This window comes from Protopterus annectens, chromosome 8.part1, assembly GCF_019279795.1.
Source record: "Protopterus annectens isolate FY-2018-M chromosome 8.part1, PAN1.0, whole genome shotgun sequence".
Classification (NCBI taxonomy): Eukaryota; Metazoa; Chordata; order Ceratodontiformes; family Protopteridae; genus Protopterus; species Protopterus annectens.
Genome location: NC_056742.1, coordinates 420,198,492 through 420,215,695, shown reverse-complemented (window position 1 = coordinate 420,215,695; position 17,204 = coordinate 420,198,492). Strand labels below are relative to the sequence as shown.

General features: G+C 41.3%; 1 protein-coding gene across 1 annotated transcript in view; it reads right to left on the bottom strand.

Moving 5' to 3' along the window:
- CYLD (CYLD lysine 63 deubiquitinase) overlaps positions 1–17,204 on the bottom strand; it is a 1,495,154-nt gene that overhangs the window by 741,685 nt on the left and 736,265 nt on the right. The window lies entirely within an intron of this gene.

Genomic DNA, 17,204 nt, shown 5'->3' with positions numbered 1-17,204 from the left:
ATCCAGGTTTCTGTTTTTGAGAAGGCTAGTTAGGTTTTTGCTAGGAGCTCGGAGGGGGAGAAGGCTGAGCAGATGATTGTTGTGTCACATTCTGCATAGTGGATGACAGATGAGTCTGGGATGGATTGGTGAAAGTTGTTAATGAATGGGTTGAAGAGAAGAGGACCAAGAACAGAACCTTGTGGGACACCTGTGGGTGTGGGAAGGAAGGGGGAGGTTGAAGTTTAACATTGGATAGCTTGTTGGCGGTTGGACAAGTAGCTGGAAAACCAGGTGATGGTGGTGGGAGAGAGGTGTATGGTGGACAGTTGAGATATAAGTTGGGTGTGTGAGATGGTGACAAAGGCCTTTGACAGATCTAGGAATAGTGTGGATACAAACTTGCCTGAGTCGCGTTCAAGGTTTATGGTTTCAAGAAAGGAAAGAAGGGCAGTCATGGTGCTGTGGCCAGGGTGGAAGCTGTGTTGGGTAGGGAAGAGGAGATTGTTTAGTGTTAGGTGTGCCATGAGTTCCATGAGCTGTGCTTGAATTGTTTTCTCTAGTATTTTAGAAAGAAGGGAAAGGATGGCAACAGGCCTGCAGCTGGTGGTATCAGTATTTTTCCCACCTTTGTGGAGGGGGATGATGTAAGCATGGCGCCAGATAGAAGGGACGTATGATTCTTGTATGGATCTATTTATAAGAATAGAGATGGGATAGGCAATGCTGTCTGCAGATTGTTTGAGGAAGGTGGGTGGGAAGGTTGTTGTGTGCACTGTGACAGGGTTTGAGTTTGAGGAGAAGTCTTTTTATAGTGCTTGTGTGGATGGGCTTGAGGCAGAAGGATGTGGAGAAAGGTGGATGATTGGGATGGTGGTGGAGGAGGGGGATGGGAAGTAGGCTGACAGTTTAGCTATGCAGTCTATGAAGAATGATTTGAACTGGTTGGCTGTTTCAAGGTTGGAGAGGTTGGGGTCTGGGCAGGGGTTTTCTTTGTTGCCAGGATGCAGCATGGATGAGACAGAGTGTCAGACTTTTTTGGGATTTGTTGATTGGAAGGACTGGAGTTTGGGGTAGTGGGCTTTGCGGTCTTTAATTATTATTTTTTTTGCAGAGTTTCATAGTTGCTTATACTCTAGGAGGGTGTTAGGGTTTTTATGTTTTTGATATGGTTTCCATTTTTTGTCCCTTTGGTGCAGGGCTAGTTCAGTATCTTTTGATAACCATGGGCAGGGATTGGTTTTGATGCATTTGGTTCGAGGGGGGGGGCTTGCTGATTGAGAAGGGTTAGGAATGAGTGGTTAAAGTAGGAAACAGCATCATCTAGAGGAAGGGTTTTTAGAGAGGATCAGTCAGTATGCTTTAAGCATTCAGAGAAAGTTAGAGGGTTGAAAGAGGAGAAGTTGCGGGTTTGGATGTAGTGGTGTTGTTTATGCAGTGGAGATGGGAGACGGTCGGCGAAGGCTGGTAGGTGATCACTGAAAGGATCAGGTAATGTTCCAGCTTTGGTGATAAGGTTTGAGTGGGTTGTTAGGATCCAGTCAAAGATGGTACCAGAGGTACCATCTTTATTTGGTCTGGTTGGAGATTATATTAGTTGGGAGACGTTGTACAAGTTGATTGTGTGGGATGGAGCTTCAGAGTTAATAGTATTCCAGTTGATGTTGGTATCACAGAGGTTTCATTTTTTATACTGGAGGAGAACCAGGACAAGATGTTTTCAAGAGTTTTGATATCACCGGGGGAATATAGAGAGCAGCGATACATATGGATTTGTGGTTGTTTATTTTAGTAAACCTATTATAATTTCAGCTTTGGAAAAGGTTGGTATTTTATTGGATTAGGGAGTTATGGTATGGGAGGTGGGGTAGATTACTGCTATTCCACCTCCTTTTTTGTGGGCTCTGTTGTTGTGAATGATTTGGAAACCTGGTGTTAGGATTTCACTATCTTTTATATAGGTTTTCAGCCAGGTTTCAGAAAAGGTGGTAATGTTGGAGTGGTTATGGGAGAGCCAGGGATGGAGGTTAGGGATTTTGTTTTTTAGGCTTTGTGCATTAAGTGCTGTAAGCGAATGGACTTTGAGTTTGCGGGTTGAGTGGAGGGTTTGGTGAGATTGATGTTAGAGATTGGTCCCGGGTTGGGGTGGATGTCGCCGGCTAGTAAGAGAGAGATGTGGTGGAGTAGAATAGTAAGGCAGTGTGCTGGGCAAGGGTAGCTTGGGTTGTGTGAGAGTAGTGATTTTCTGGTACCACATTTAAGAGGGAAGTATGGGGGGTTGAGTTGGGAGCAGTTTTGGTTTGAAAAAAATAGACTGGGTTAGAGGTAAAGAGTTCATGTGAGATGGATGAGTAGGATGGGAAGTGAGGGAGATGGTAACATGTAGTGGAGTGTGTGTGTGAGAGTTATGACAAGGGTTGGGAAGAAGTGTGAGACAGGTAAAGAAGAGAGCGAGATTAGTAGGGCAAATGGGGTTATAGGGAGAGATGTTATGTAGAGCACAGTAGGAGGAGTGGATGTTTGGGGTGATGTAGATCTACAGATGGGTGGGGTTTGGCTTACGTGTACTGTGATTGGAGAGGTGTTGGGTGGGGAGGAGATAGGGGATGTATTCAAAAGCCTAGAGTGGACATGCTGACCATCTCCTTCCATGCTGAAATATTACACCTCCTTAGAATGACACCAGAAATTAAATGAATTATTAAAGTCAATCATCTTTTGTTCATATTGTGGCATCATACTTGGAGAAGGTAAAATACTGCTCAATTCTAGGCTCATACCAGCCTGAGACACATATTCTGAGAGCTCCATGATGTCTCTCTTCATATAGTCTAGGGAGATACATCTCACATCATTTACTCCTACATGGACTATGACTGAGTCATATTGATACTTGTGGTCCAGTGACCTGAGTGCATGCGTAATGTGGCAGATCCTAGTCCCTGATAAGCAACTGACCATGACTTTCTCCTTACTCAGAGTGATGAGAGGGACATCAGTGTGTAGTGTGTCTCATGATGGACTCTCCAATGAGTAGAATGTTGGTCTGTGTGGTGGCTTGCCTTATGGGTTTAGAGGTAGATGCTCCAAAAAATGTAGCTCTATGTGTTGATGTGGGTGTTGTTTTGAAAGAGTGCATCTGGGGCTGCTAAGGATATTTGTTCTGTGTACTTCATCTAAGAGGTCTCTGTTGTCTGGGAAAGTTACATTTAAATGCCTCAGTATATGTGGATGGAAACGTCCGCTTTGAATTATGTGCGACAGGTGCAGCGTGTGTACTACTGACAACCTTATTGCCATTAGGAGTACTTTTATGTAAGAGCTTTGCCTCCAGTGACATTGTATAAATACATCTCAAATACCATACCAGTTTGTTTAAGAATTAACTCGTTATCAGTAAACATGAGGAAATTTTTACATTACCTCATACACCAAGCTGGTAACAGAGCAGTGGGAACAAGATATATCTGTGATAAGAGTGTTCTCTAAAGTACCCGCAATGAACCCAGAATTGCCACTTTTTTGCAGTTCATATGGGGATACTTTTATAGGTAGCATATGTAAATCAGTTTGAAGATTCTTTTTTATTAGCACAGCTGATCCTACTACAACTGAAACTATATGTGTATCCTAAGTCCACATTGCTCTAGTTTCTGCTTGTAGGTCTTAATGCTTTACAAAGTTATGTCTTTCATTTTGTAAAACCCAGTAGTCATAGAGTGCTGCAATTTCAATAATCAAAGCTACTTCTGTCTTTTTCACTTGAACTACAATATTTTCACTTGAACTACAATATCTGGTCTGTTTGCTTCTGCTTTCTTAGCTGCTGGTATGGGGTGATTGCACGTAATCATTACTTCATTATTTTTAACCAATCCTTTGCAGTTCATATTTCCAATGACGCTCAGCTGCCTCTGTGTTGTAATGTTACAAAGTCTCCACTGTAACAAACTTGCCACATCGTTATGTCTTTCAGTGTACAAATCTTCAGCCATAAGTGTGTCTATCACACCCTGTAATAAAACGGGTAACTTTCTAGTTCTGTACTGCAAAACCTACATTTATCTGTCTGCTACCTTTTTGATGGATTTTATGAATCATCTAATATGTAATCTACTATCTTGCACTATCAATATTAATCTTTCATCTTTTTGTTTAAATTCACCCCGTCTGAGACATTTGCACAACTCTTGGTCAAAATGTGGCTGTTCCAGCAGATCTCTATACCTTTTGCTATAATTGTGATCTTTCCCTTTGTCTTTTCTTTTTTCATGATCTTGTCCTTTGATTTTTTTTTTTTTTTGTTTTGCAGTTTTTTTTTTTGCTAGTTGTTTTTTATCCATGCTTGGTTCAATTTCTATGATTGCCTTTTTCCTAAAGGCTTCTGCTAACCTAAGCAAACAGGTAACCTTCGACTGACTTTGTTCATGTTTTAAAACTTTCAGATGTTTGGATCTGATGATGTCACTAAATACATATGCAATCTCACAATCACTACCCTACACGTATAATCGATTTCAAGGAGTCCCATGCCTCCTTCAGACTGAAGGATATACAGTCTCGGCAAGCACTGGTTCTTGCATATCATTTGATGGGCATAGTGCAATTTTCTTGTTTTCCTGTTAAGCTTATCCAACGACTTTGGTGGCCAATCACCCCTAAGCTACAAGGTAAAACAGGAAAAGCACATTGATTTACAACTTGAACTTTATTCACAGATGTCAAAGCAGTTTTCAGTATCAGTTTTAGTATATTAAAACATTCTTTACTGAGCTTTTCTCTCATTTTTTTCATGCTGTATCGCTGCCCCTTAATCTATTCCAAGACATTTGTAGATTCCTTGTTCAAACCTTTTATATCACATTCCACTCCAAGTTTTATATTTTCTCCAGTCTTCAGTTCTCCTCTTTCAAATGTTGCTTTATCGAGACCAAATGACACTCCTCTGTCATTTGAGAAGGCTTTTACAGATTGTAGCTGCTCTTGTAGTTGTTTTTCTGATAAACTATATAGTTTTAGGTCATCCACAAACAGTAGATGATATATTCTTTTACTTGATGATTTTCACGGAGTCAAACTTAATCCATGACCCCTACTCTGTTAACTAAACAGCTTAACAGACTGCAAGACAAAACAGTAACTGCGACAAAGAATCACATTGAAATATTCCATGGATTTTCACATCCTGGATAACAATCTGTCTTTTTTTTGTTTTTGTGGTTCAACTGCTAATTGGCTTACCAATGTGTGATGGATCTTGTACATCTGTAATCATTCTGTTTGCTGCTTTAACAAAAGATTATCCTTTGTTCCATATGAATCTGTTTTATACTTATTTATTTTATTTAGATATTTGTTGACCGGGAATGTCTAGCTTGCACCCTTTTCAGCAGAGGCCCGGGGAGAAAAGCTCCACAAAGTATTAAATGTTTACAAACAATACAGTATGCATGAGGTAATATAAACATGCATTATAATGCTTGGATTCACAATTGTAACACGAGAGTTTAAAGGTGTTATTTACAAAAAAGGCAATAAAACCAAATGTAAAGTCTTTAATATATCTCCAATGCATAATGACTTCACCATATTGAGGGGAAGTAATGACACAACTTAGAGTTTAAGAAAAGAGTATAAAGGTACTGTATATCAAATCTCAGTTCTTACAGGCAAAAGTATGTACATTAGTAATAAGAAGCAGAGGGGAAGTTGATAGAGAGAGCAGGTGATAGAAAAGTACGGCTATGGATAAAAGGGAAAATTAGAGATTTTTTTGTAAATAAGAGAGAGAGTAGTAGTAGTAGTAGTAGTTAGAATCAAGTTAAATCTGAGAAAGGGGAGTAAGCTAAGTGGGAAAAGAAGGGAGGGAGGTAAATATGAGTAGTGGAGAAACTGAGTGAAAAATGTATTAGGAGTTAAGAGTTCTGTAGCGAGAATTACATACAAATTGTGAAGGGGATGTATGCAAAGAGGGTCAGGTAATTAAATTCATAAGTTCATGGTGGTTGTGTACAGGAGCAAGTCCAGGTATTTGTAAAGTGGACTTTTAGGGCGATTTTAAATATAAAATATAAAATATATTTTAAATATCCCTTCTGTGCTATGGCAATGATTTAATTTTTACGTAAATGACAGTATTCTCTACCTGCATCAATTCCCATATACAACTTACATGTTGTTGAAAAACAGGTTATTGGTCGATAGCTCTCAGGGTTACCTGCAGGTTCACCTTTAATTGTTAGCCAGTCTGGTGTCATTTCAAGGTGTACATACAAGTAGTTTTTACTTAAGGCTGAATCACAGTGTGAAGATGACAATACCTTTAACCAAAAGTCAGGAACACCATCTAGACCTGGTGCTTTCCATATGGCAGCCTATCTTAATTTTATCTCTATCTCAACAGAATTTACTTCATTCCAATCCATACCTTCTATATCAGAGACTCTTAATTGTTCTTTTACTTCTTTTATTCACTCAGCCTACTTATTATCCTCAACTGCGTCCTCATGGATATTTTTTCCAGGATGCATTAATTTCCTCAGTTATTAGTGGTGTTTCAACTATAGTTGCTTTCTTTCATAGCTACTCATAGAATTTCTTTGGGTCATCCCTAAACTGTTTGCTTTGTATCCTTTCTTTATATTTCCAGTGAATCTTCCAAGTTTTTCAGCCAGTGTAGAGATTTTTAATTTATTACTAAAGACAGTTTAACTCAAATTTTGATGTGTTTTTGATGCACTCTTGTTTTAGCGCATACCTTTTCTGATATTTTTATGATTGATTTCTTTTTCTGCATTCTTCCAACCATGACAAATACTTTCTTAACTGTTTCACAAGTGTCTATAGTCAGTGCTTTCATGGCGGTGATCTATTTGCCTCTTTATTTTCCTTTTAATAATTTATACTTTCTTGGTAATACCTTGTCTGTTAATAGTTTCACTCTACAATAATGTAGCCTGTTAATTTCTGTTATATCATGTAGATCTCTCTTTATAGTTCCAATCACTTTTTTAATTTTAGCTTTTTAATTTGTTGACAATCCATGTCTTATTCACTTCTGGCAGCCTCTGTTTCTCATACACATTATATTAATCCAATCCAGTAGGTCTTCTTTTAAATTATTTTCTTCCTGATTAAGGGATTCTTCTTCCTGTTCTTTCTGCCTGTGTGTGGAAATACCTTGGCTTTGAAATAACTGTGACATTTGTTTCGTGAAACATCTTTACTGCTCTCAAAATTCAGCTGAATTATCAAATGGTTTTCTCTACTACAGCACTGCTCTATTTCCTCTGTCATTTCATCAATAGGTTCATAGGTTGGTATTAGGCTATCTGCCCAAAGACATTTATAAGCCTAGCCAGAATGTGTTGGCTTTAGCCGCCCCCTTAGATTAGTTCCCTGTGCCTCTGTCCAGCAGAGCAACTGAAGTGATCCCCGAGGTAAACTTTCTGTTTCCCATCCACTCGTCAAGGTTTCTTTTGAAGAGTGTTAGCGAGGAGCTCTGCCTAATGCAGATTGGGATCTTGTTCCAAAGCATGGGAAGTCTCTGGGACAGGAATCTATCCCTCCAGCACGTCCTATTTATTGTTGTGGTGAGGTTTAGATCCCTAGAGCGTGTGGCTCGATGGGATAAGGTTTTCTTTAAGTGGAGCATGTCCATCAATTCTGGGTTGGACATGGCCTTGTATGTCAGGCAGAGATCACCTCTGAGTAGGCGGTATGCAACAGAGTACAACTGGAGTTTCTTCAGTCGAGCTGCATAGGGCATCAGTTTGAGGCCAGTGATCCTCTTGGTGAGGTACTTATTTTATTTTATTTATTTTACATTTGTTAACCGGGCTAGTCTAGCTGGATATATGTTCATTTTCAGTAGCGGCCCGAGGAGAAAAGCTCCAAGTATGAATGGTGCAAAAGTTAACAATGTATAGGCATAAGAAGGATTCCAGAATAATTTAGTATTAGTCATTAAAAAGAGAAATTCATGATACATTATTGAACTACAACAGTTAACAATTTATAAACATACATAGCTATCATAGAGAGTAAATAAAAATACATTTCAAATTATAGCAAGTTTAATAGAGACTCTACTAACTGATAATTCATCACACAATAGAAGGTATGTGCAAGTGACAGGTAGAGAGGAGAGGACAAGTAGTGTATACATCATTCAAAAGAAGGAGAAGTAATATGAATTGGATAGTTAAGTAAAAGGAGTAGGGAATAGGGGTAATTAAAAAATAAAAGTTGAGAGACCAATGTCAGTCAGGCTTAGTGCATGGACAAAGCCAATGAGTTTTTAGATGTTCTTTTAGGTGTTTTTTAAAAAGAGACGTAGACGCAAGGGTAGATATTTCCGCAGGAAGCTGGTTCCAGATTTTTCCTGCAGTGTTTGAGAAGAGAGAATCCCCAGCTTTGTTATTAGCTTTATTAGAGGAAACTAGAAGCTTATTAGCAGAGCGGAGTGTGGCTAGATTTGTATAGGGTGTAATTAGATTAGTGAGGATAGGTGTGTTGTTAGGATGGTGTAGGATCTTTTGAGTAATAAGTAATTGTTGACAGAGTATATGGTTTTTCAATTCTAGCCATCCTAGTTGTTTGAGGTTAAGGCAGTGGTGAGTTTTAAAGGGGGAGCTTGTGATGAATCTAGCTATGCTATTATAACAGGTGGAGAGTTTCAAGAGATTAGTTTTGGATAGGTTAGTATAAATGATAGAGGCATAGAAAAGGGTAGAAATGAGGTGTGTTTGGGCAATAGTTTTCTTAGCAGAAGGGGTAAGGAAGGCTTTGATTCTATAGAGGGTACCAAGCTTTTTATTAAGAGACTTTATAGTGGAGTTGATGTGTTCGTCAAAGCTGAGATGATTATCAATAGTTACACCTAGAAGGCGGGTTGTAGTATCTGGGGTAATGATAGTACCATTGTTGGAGGTTAAAGAAAGGAATGGAGTAGGTGCTTTGTGAGTAGGGGTGGTCTATCCAGCTGTTGCAGGTGTCTTGTAAGGTACATCCCAAATGGGGCGTTGTACTCTATGATGGGTCTGATGAGTGATGAGTAGAGGGGCACAATGACCTCTTTTGATCTGGATGCGAACCCTTTTGTGATTAGGTGGGCCACGTGGAAGGATTTTCTAACCACTATGGCAATGTGATTATCACAGGTGACATTACTATCTACATGGGTCCCCAGACCCCTTATTACATCTTCCGTATTTAGGGGACTACCACTTATGTGGTAGTTTGTGGGTACTTTGTTTTTTCCAAAGGGGATGGCTATGCACTTTTTGGCATTTAGCTTGAGGCCATGATTTTGACACCAGGTATCCGTCTCAGTGAGACCCTTTTGGAGGATGTCTGTGTCAGCTGGAGAGTCAATTATAGCCCCTAGTTTGCAGTCGTCTGCGAACTTGGTCAGCCATAGTCCTCCTGTGCTTGCCTGCACCTCTGAGAAGTATACGCTGAACAGGAGGGGTCCTAGGACTGAGCCCTGCGGAATGCCACTTGTAATCGGTTTCGAGTCGGACCTAGCTCCCGCAACTCTCACAATGTGAGTTCTGTCCGTGAGCCAGTTGGCAACCCATCTTGTGATGTAGGAGTTTATGTTCAGGCTGGTGAGCTTGTCTATAATACCAGAATGGGGTATGGTGTCGAAGGCCTTAGTGAGGTCTAGGTAGGCTGTGTGCACCACCTTTCCCTCGTCTATAGCCTTGGTAACTGTCTCAAAGAAGTCCATCTGGTTTAGGAGGCATGATTTGCCCTTAACAAAGCCAAACTGGGTAGGGTCCAGTGTTTGGAGGTTCCCAATGTCTTTGTTTATGAGTTCCATGATGATGCGCTCCATAGCCTTGAAGATCAAGCTAGTCAGGCTTATAGGGTGATAGTTCCCAGGGTCTGTTGTGGCTCCACCTTTGTGGAGTGGAATAACCGTTGCTGTGCACCACTCTATGGGTATGTGGCCTGTGGAGAGGCTGAGTTTGAACAGTGTGTTTAGGTGAGGGGTTAGTCCGTCTTTGAGCTCATGTAGGACGCAGCCTGGGACACTGTCCAGTCCCATTGATGCTGTTTTTGGCTTTGGAGAGGGCTGTTTTAACCTGAGTGTCTGTGATTTCAGGCACTCTACATTCTTCTGGTATGGTTATGGGCCCTTTCTGGGGTGAGAGGGGGGGTGAAGTTTGCGCTGAACCTGTCTGCCAGGATGTTGGCGATATCAGTCGGTTCAGTGTATTTTGTGCCATTCTGCACTAACTCTGAGCAGATTGAGCATTGCCAACTCTGAGCAGATTGAGCATTGCCACTTAGGTTTTTGACATAGCTAAAGAATGCCTTGTGGTTATCTTTGGAGTCCTTGGCAATTTTTCTTTCAAAGCTCGCCTTGGAAGATTTTATGAGGGATCTTAGTTTCTTGCCGATACTGATCAGGGATGTCTTCCCTTCTTTGGATTTTACTCTTTTCTGTACTAGTTTCCTCCTTCTATTATATAGCTTGTTTATGGCAGGACTTCAACAGACTGGTTTCCTTTTCTTGGAGGAGTGAGTTTTGGTTTTGCTTGGGATGGCACAATCCATGCATTCTTGTAGCTGCCTGTAGAATGCATTGATAAAGGATTTTGCAGCTTGGACAGTGTTATCCTTCATCATGAGGGCTTTGAAACTTTCCACTTCGGTCTTAAGTAACGTGAAGTTTGCTTTTGAAAAGTTTTTCACAGTGGTTTTCTTGTCCAGGGGTGGGGGCGGAATATGGATATCCAAAGTGATTTCTTTATTGTCAGATCTAACCAGCGAGGGGTTGACCTCTGGTGTGGAATGCCGATCACCCATGTTGGTGATGACCAGGTCCAATATGTTGTCACCTCTGGTGGGAGTGTTGACCAGTTGAACCAGGGAGTTTGAGTTTATAAATTCTAGGAAAAGTTGGGCAAGGGAGTTAGTACTTGAGTAGTTCTCCCAGTTAATGTTTGGGTAATTGAAATCATCCAATATTGGGGTGTCTGGTAGGACCTTTATGTTTCCCAGTGTTTCCAGAAACATGGAATGGAGGTCCTGGGACATGGTGGGTGATCTGTAGAAAGCTACAATTTGAATTGCAGTTTTTCCCATTGTTAGTTGCACGTGGATGATCTCTGAAGCATCGTGCTGTGCCACTAATCTGGAGGTGTGGGTATCCTTGATGAATATGGATACGCCCCTGCCTTTTGTATTTTGGTTTGGGTTCTGTGGCTAAAGTGTATGGTATGAGTTTTAGCCTGGTAGTGCTGGGGTGCTCTCTGGAGCCTTAAACCAGGCTTCTGTTACTGCACATATATCGATTTTCTCCATATTGAGGAGTGCCTCGAGTGCATGCATTTTGAGGTTTAGACTTCTGGCACTGAGTAGAATTACCCTCAGTTTTTTGTTACTTGTGCTATTTATGGCGGTGGGTTTGTCTTTTGAGCCTTGCCTAAAAAAGGCACTATGGGGGTGGCAAGAGCCTTGGCCAGTATTCGAAAGCCTAAGGGTGACAGGTGCAAGCTGTCTCTAGTGAAGCAGCGTGGATTGTCGAGCATGTCATCCCAGGTGGATAGACACTGGATCCCCTTTGAATGACACCAGAAACTTAGCCAAAACTTAGCCAATTGCTGAAATCGAGAATTTTTTTCTTTATACCGTGGTATCATTCTTGGTGAGGGCAGGATGCTACTCAGGGTCAGGGTCATACCGCCCTGGGCTACGTGATCAGAAAGCTCTTCCATGTCTCTTTTCATGTAGTCCAGGGAGGTACGGCTCAGGTCATTCACACCAACATGGACAATGACACAGTCATATTTGTACTTGTTTTGGAGTGACCTGAGTGTTTGTGTTATGTGGCGGATCCTGGCACCCGACAGGCAGCTAACAGTAACTTTCTCCTTATTCAGCCTAGTGAGTGGGACGTCAGTGTGCCTGACTATAGAGTCACCTATTACTAGTATGTTGGGTATGTTATTTTGCCTTAAGGGCTGTGATTGCATGGTACACTGGTTTTGTGAAGTATGTGTTTCATGGTTTGTGTTGGGGGGTGGAGGTTGCTTGGATGTTTGCTTTGGAGGTATCGGTTGGTTTTGCAGATTTTTATTTAGAGCCTCCGAGTATGTTTTCATGTATTTATGTGCGTTTTTTGCCGGTGCTGGTTTACTGGGTCTATGTAAGACTGGTGATGTGATGCAAGTATTTCCCTTCTCCTCTTGACTGATCCAGTCTTGGGATGAGAGAGCTTAGCCTATAGTTTGGCTGTATAACTGCATCTCTCGCATGTATTAGTGTTTGGTGGTAGGAGGAGGGGGTTGTCTGTGTACATGAGGCAGTTGTACCATTGCCTCAAAATGCCCAGATTCACCAGTTGGACTGGAGAGTACACCTGAAACTGCCCTTTGGACATGCCTGGACAGGTACAGTGAACTGTTTTAGTGGATGGCTGGTAAGGTCAAATAGAGAGTCTTGTCCTTCAGTACAGTACAGGAGGGTCTAGTGCTAGGGTTTAAAGTGCTTGCTATAAGTTTTGAGCAAGTGCCAGTCTGAGAAATGAACGCCTTGAGTGCTTAAGTTGAAAGTTTGTCTAGTTCCAAAGGAAAAATCGAAGAGGAGACTTTGTGGAGCCGGGAATAGTTTTACCCTAGCTAACCGGCACTGCCCGGCCCACAAAACCGGGCAAATATGGTATTTATAGCAGGGAAATGAAAGAGATACAAATTAGCCCAAAATGGCCAATAAACTACTAATTTCTAGGCTGAAACCACTCCTCAAGATGTACTTGTTTTAATAAACCCATTCAGAAATGGCCTTTGCATCTGGGATTCCCATTAACATCCTTCGCTTTGTAACTGATGACGTAACTCTCAGTTACATTCACTTCGTATTAAAGTGCCTACTTGTCACTACACAAGACTTATATGCCACTATTCTCTTTTTTTAACATGTATCATGTCTGGGTCCCTTTGCCTACATGTATTTTCAAATATTTTTGACTTTACTTTACAATTATTTCTTAAAATTGATTTATTTTCTGCATTTAAACTGCACCACATTAGGTCTTGTTTCTTCTACCCTTGTGTCCTTTTCATCTCTTTGCTTTTATTCGGACAATTAATGACCTTAACTTGGCATCTGTAAAGTTTGCCATTTTTAATGTTTCAATGATTTTTCTAATCTGTATTCTTCCCTTGCTCTTGCACTCTAACCCCTTTTCAGGAGGTCTGGGTAAGTTGCATAAACAAACAAACAAAAAAAAAAAAAACTTTTTTGTCCTAAAAAGTCCACTTCTCTGTTTCCAGACATCTTGTCTGGTTGTTCATTTTTTTAACCTTCTGTGGACTACTGTTTTGTATTGCCACAATGGGGCATCTCAGATCACCTATTAGATCATGGCCTAACATAACAGCAAGATCTCTCTCATTCTTGGGGGACTTTGCAATAGTCTTTCTACCACCCCTGACCCTAGTGCCTTTGCTGGGATGGGCACGTTTTTTATTCTGGGATGACTGCACCCTGCTCTTCCTTTTTTTCCCATCATATATATGGCAGTCTATATATTTCAGTTTTGCCTTGGTGGGATTTAGTAAACAACAGGCTAACCATGTGAAGATTACCCACCAATGCTTGAGGATGATTTCAGTTCAAAACAAAACCTCACTTTCCTTTTCTTTTCTGCACTGATTTAATCTCTCTCCTATTTGTAACAGTCCTGCGTCAGTCTGGCAGGCCTTCAGTGACTGAAAAAGTGCTACCAAAAATCCCTGGTTTTGCAGACTGGGTCTACATCAGAACAACGAAAGCACATATGTGCGACTGCATAAAAGTCGACACATAATACGCAAAACCTGTAAATACCGAGCGGCCACATAATCACATTTTTTCCTAGTGAAAAAATTCACATGGCCGTCTGGAAAAAATAAAAATTAAAAAACATTATCAGGTGGGGGGCTTCACCCCCCAACTAAATATACCAACTCTGAGATCGCACTATAGCGAAGGAAAGGCAACTCCATGTAGTTAGCCAACTACCTCCTTGCCCTGTGACATATTCATCGAATCGCTTAAATGCGGTTTGATGAATATGTGTCGCTCTTCACGTGTTCACTCAAAAGCAGTTTCATTCTTTTAATACAGACCCTTTGCAGGCCTTCATGACCATATGATCAGCATCCACTGAAGAAATAACCTCAGTACTGGCCACCCTATCTGAGGTGGAATCAAAGTTCTGATGCTAAAGGTTTCCTAAATCAAAGGGATTTGGAACCCTTATTTCTGTTAAACGATCACTGAGAAAAGTTAGACCTGATGCATATGGTAGAGTGTGCCTGCTTGTTTTCACCTTGTCAATCTGTCTTTCACCAAAAGTTCAAATAATGTGGAACATTCGAAAGGTGCATTGGTGAAGGATGCCTTTAAAATCATCTGCAAAATCACAACGGTGAAGCCAGACTTGACACTTAAAGATGATGCCTGTGCTGCTGCTCTGGCCACTCCACTGGCTGCATTATGAAGCTAGTACATGGAAAGGCAGATAATCTTGAACACGTTACACAAGGTGATCTCCAGCTGTTTTCATTACTCAGGTGTGTGTGTGTGTGTGTGTGTGATTTGTGTAAAGTTTCCATGCCCTGTTCTGCCAGATCTCTTTAGAAGTGATTCATGTGTATCAAGTAGAATAATGCCCTCAAGGCAAAAGTGCCCAAGGTATAAGTGTGTTTTCCATCCTGCCACTGCTTAAGAATCTTTATTAGGTAGATGAGCAGCAATTGATTCAGTGGTCAGTTCCCTCTTAGTGTCTTCTGCAACAATCACAGTCCACCAGAGGACCTTTTGACAAGTGCTACCTATATTTAGGTTGCCACAGAACGTTATCAGTTTTTCTGGCAATTGCTTCAGAATTGTCTGGCTCCTGCTATGCTCTCCTGGCAATCATGTCAATAAGACGATCAGCAGAAGGGGTCACCACAGAGGTAAAGGATGCAGAGTGACTGGCCTCAAGGAGTACCTCCACATCCTGACAGGGAGGGTCGATTAGCCACAAATCCCTCTGTCTCATTAACTCATGGATTTCACTGAATCTGTAGTGTCTTTAAGAGGGGATTGTGAGGTCACTTCTCTACCACCTAAATTGGTATCTGATGTTAAAGAGTCTGAAGGGGAGTCCATGTGCCTACTTCAACATGTTCTCTTCCTGTAGACCTCCATTTTTTGATGAATCAGAGTCCCCTGAAGACTTAGTATGAACCTGCTGTGGTTCCTTTAGATTTTCTACTCTGTTACTGGGAATCACAATGAATGGGCTGATGGATGGGTGGGGGTCATGATATGGAGCCGGCACCCACAGAAGCTCTGTTGATGTCCTGTGGGAGGCTATCATCCTCTTCATTAGGCAGACCTGACAACAAAGGAGAGGTGAGGGGTGTAGAGGAGGGAGACCCCAAAACTGAGGACTCAGTCATCCTCAAGGAGGAAAGCAGTGCCGACAGCTCAAATGCCAAAGAATCTGATACAATGTCAACTGATATGTAGCTGAAGACATCGCCAAAGATCAGCCATCAACCATTTGATTCAGAAATCCACTTGATCTTGAGGGATTTGACATACAGTGAATCAGATGCACTGAAGACAGTGCTAAGGTGTTGAAACTGGCACTGGGGAAGGAGCAAAGAGAGTTGAGGGTCCAACCTCATCTGCCCTGCAAACATAGAAGGATGGGATAACATCCAGCCTTATCTGCACTTTCAAAAATGCCCTCATCATGATCCTCTCATCTCCTTCTTTTGTACTACTAAAGGCCCTTACAGGCCTTGGAGATGCTGAAGAAACTGCCTTAAGGAAAGGAAACTAGAAAGTTCTCTTTCAGAAGACTATCTACTACAAGTCTTGGCAGGGGACTTGTCCCTTATGATGACTGCCTCCCAGATCTTCCGGTCAGTACTGAAACAGAAGGTGACCGTGCCTTATCCTGTCTGGCAAGTTTAAGTTCTGAAGATGGTCATGGTTCATCGGACCTCCATTTTCTTGATTCTCTATCTTTTTTTTTCTTGTTAGACTTATCCCCAGTAGAAGGCTGGCTTTATCTGGTAGAAGTAGCCATTTTAGAATAAGTCTATTATGACAGCCCGTTAAGGATCTGGGCCTGAAGACCTTACCTACATATCCCAGTTGACATCTAAATGTTCCAGTCCCGGGCACACCACCAGATTAGTCATAAATGTCCTGGGGTAGACTTTTGTGTTTGCACTTAAGTGAACTTTTTGAAACTCTTGTCCATATTTCTACATGTACAACAGGAAATACAAAGGAAATTTTTTAATGGAATGAAATATGACGAAAATAATAATGCAAGGTTACAGCCTACATATTTATAGCAGACAAGGTTAAACAATTCTAGCAAATAGAGTAATTGGAAGACAATAAATGCCAAATTTAGCAGCAATTAGGAAGGAATATGTAGCCTAAAAGAATTAAAACTAGTAAACATATATATATGTGTACACACACACACACACACACACACACACACGTGTGTGTGTGTGTGTGTGTGTGTGTGTGTGTGTGTGTGTGTGTATATATATATATATATATATATATATATATAAAATAAAGAAAGGACCTAAACTACTGGAGGAGCAGGTGCCCAATTGGAAGCAATCTCTCCTTAGTCTGAACAAGCAGATAAGAACACTAGTGACACCTTAAGAGTTCAAACTGGCCACATCTGCTAACGACAATCATACGGCCTTCTTCACATATGTCTGCAATCTCAAAGGAAGCAGTCATCTGCTCAGAACTGGTGGTCAAGGACACCACATAAACAAATGTTGTAAATATAGCCAACCTGCTGGCAGACAGGTTAGTGAAAATGTCACTCCATCCCCCCCATCAGTAAATCAGGACACCCACAGCACCTGCTCCCCTCCCCTTATCTCTACGGAGCAAGTCATCACTGCCCTCTCAAAAGCAAAAATTACAGCCTCCATGGGACCCGATAACATCCCAGGCTGCATCCTACATGAACTCGGGCAGGAACTTGCAGCACCATTAGGCACCCTATTCAACCAAAGCCTGAGTACCAGCTTGTCCCAACCAAGTGGAGGACAGCCACTGTCATCCCTTTGCACAAAGGTGAAGCATCCACTGATCCAGGAAATTATAGACCCATCAGCCTAACTAGCCTGATATGCAAGGCTATGGAGCACATTATCATGGACCTCATTAACAAGGACATTGGCAAC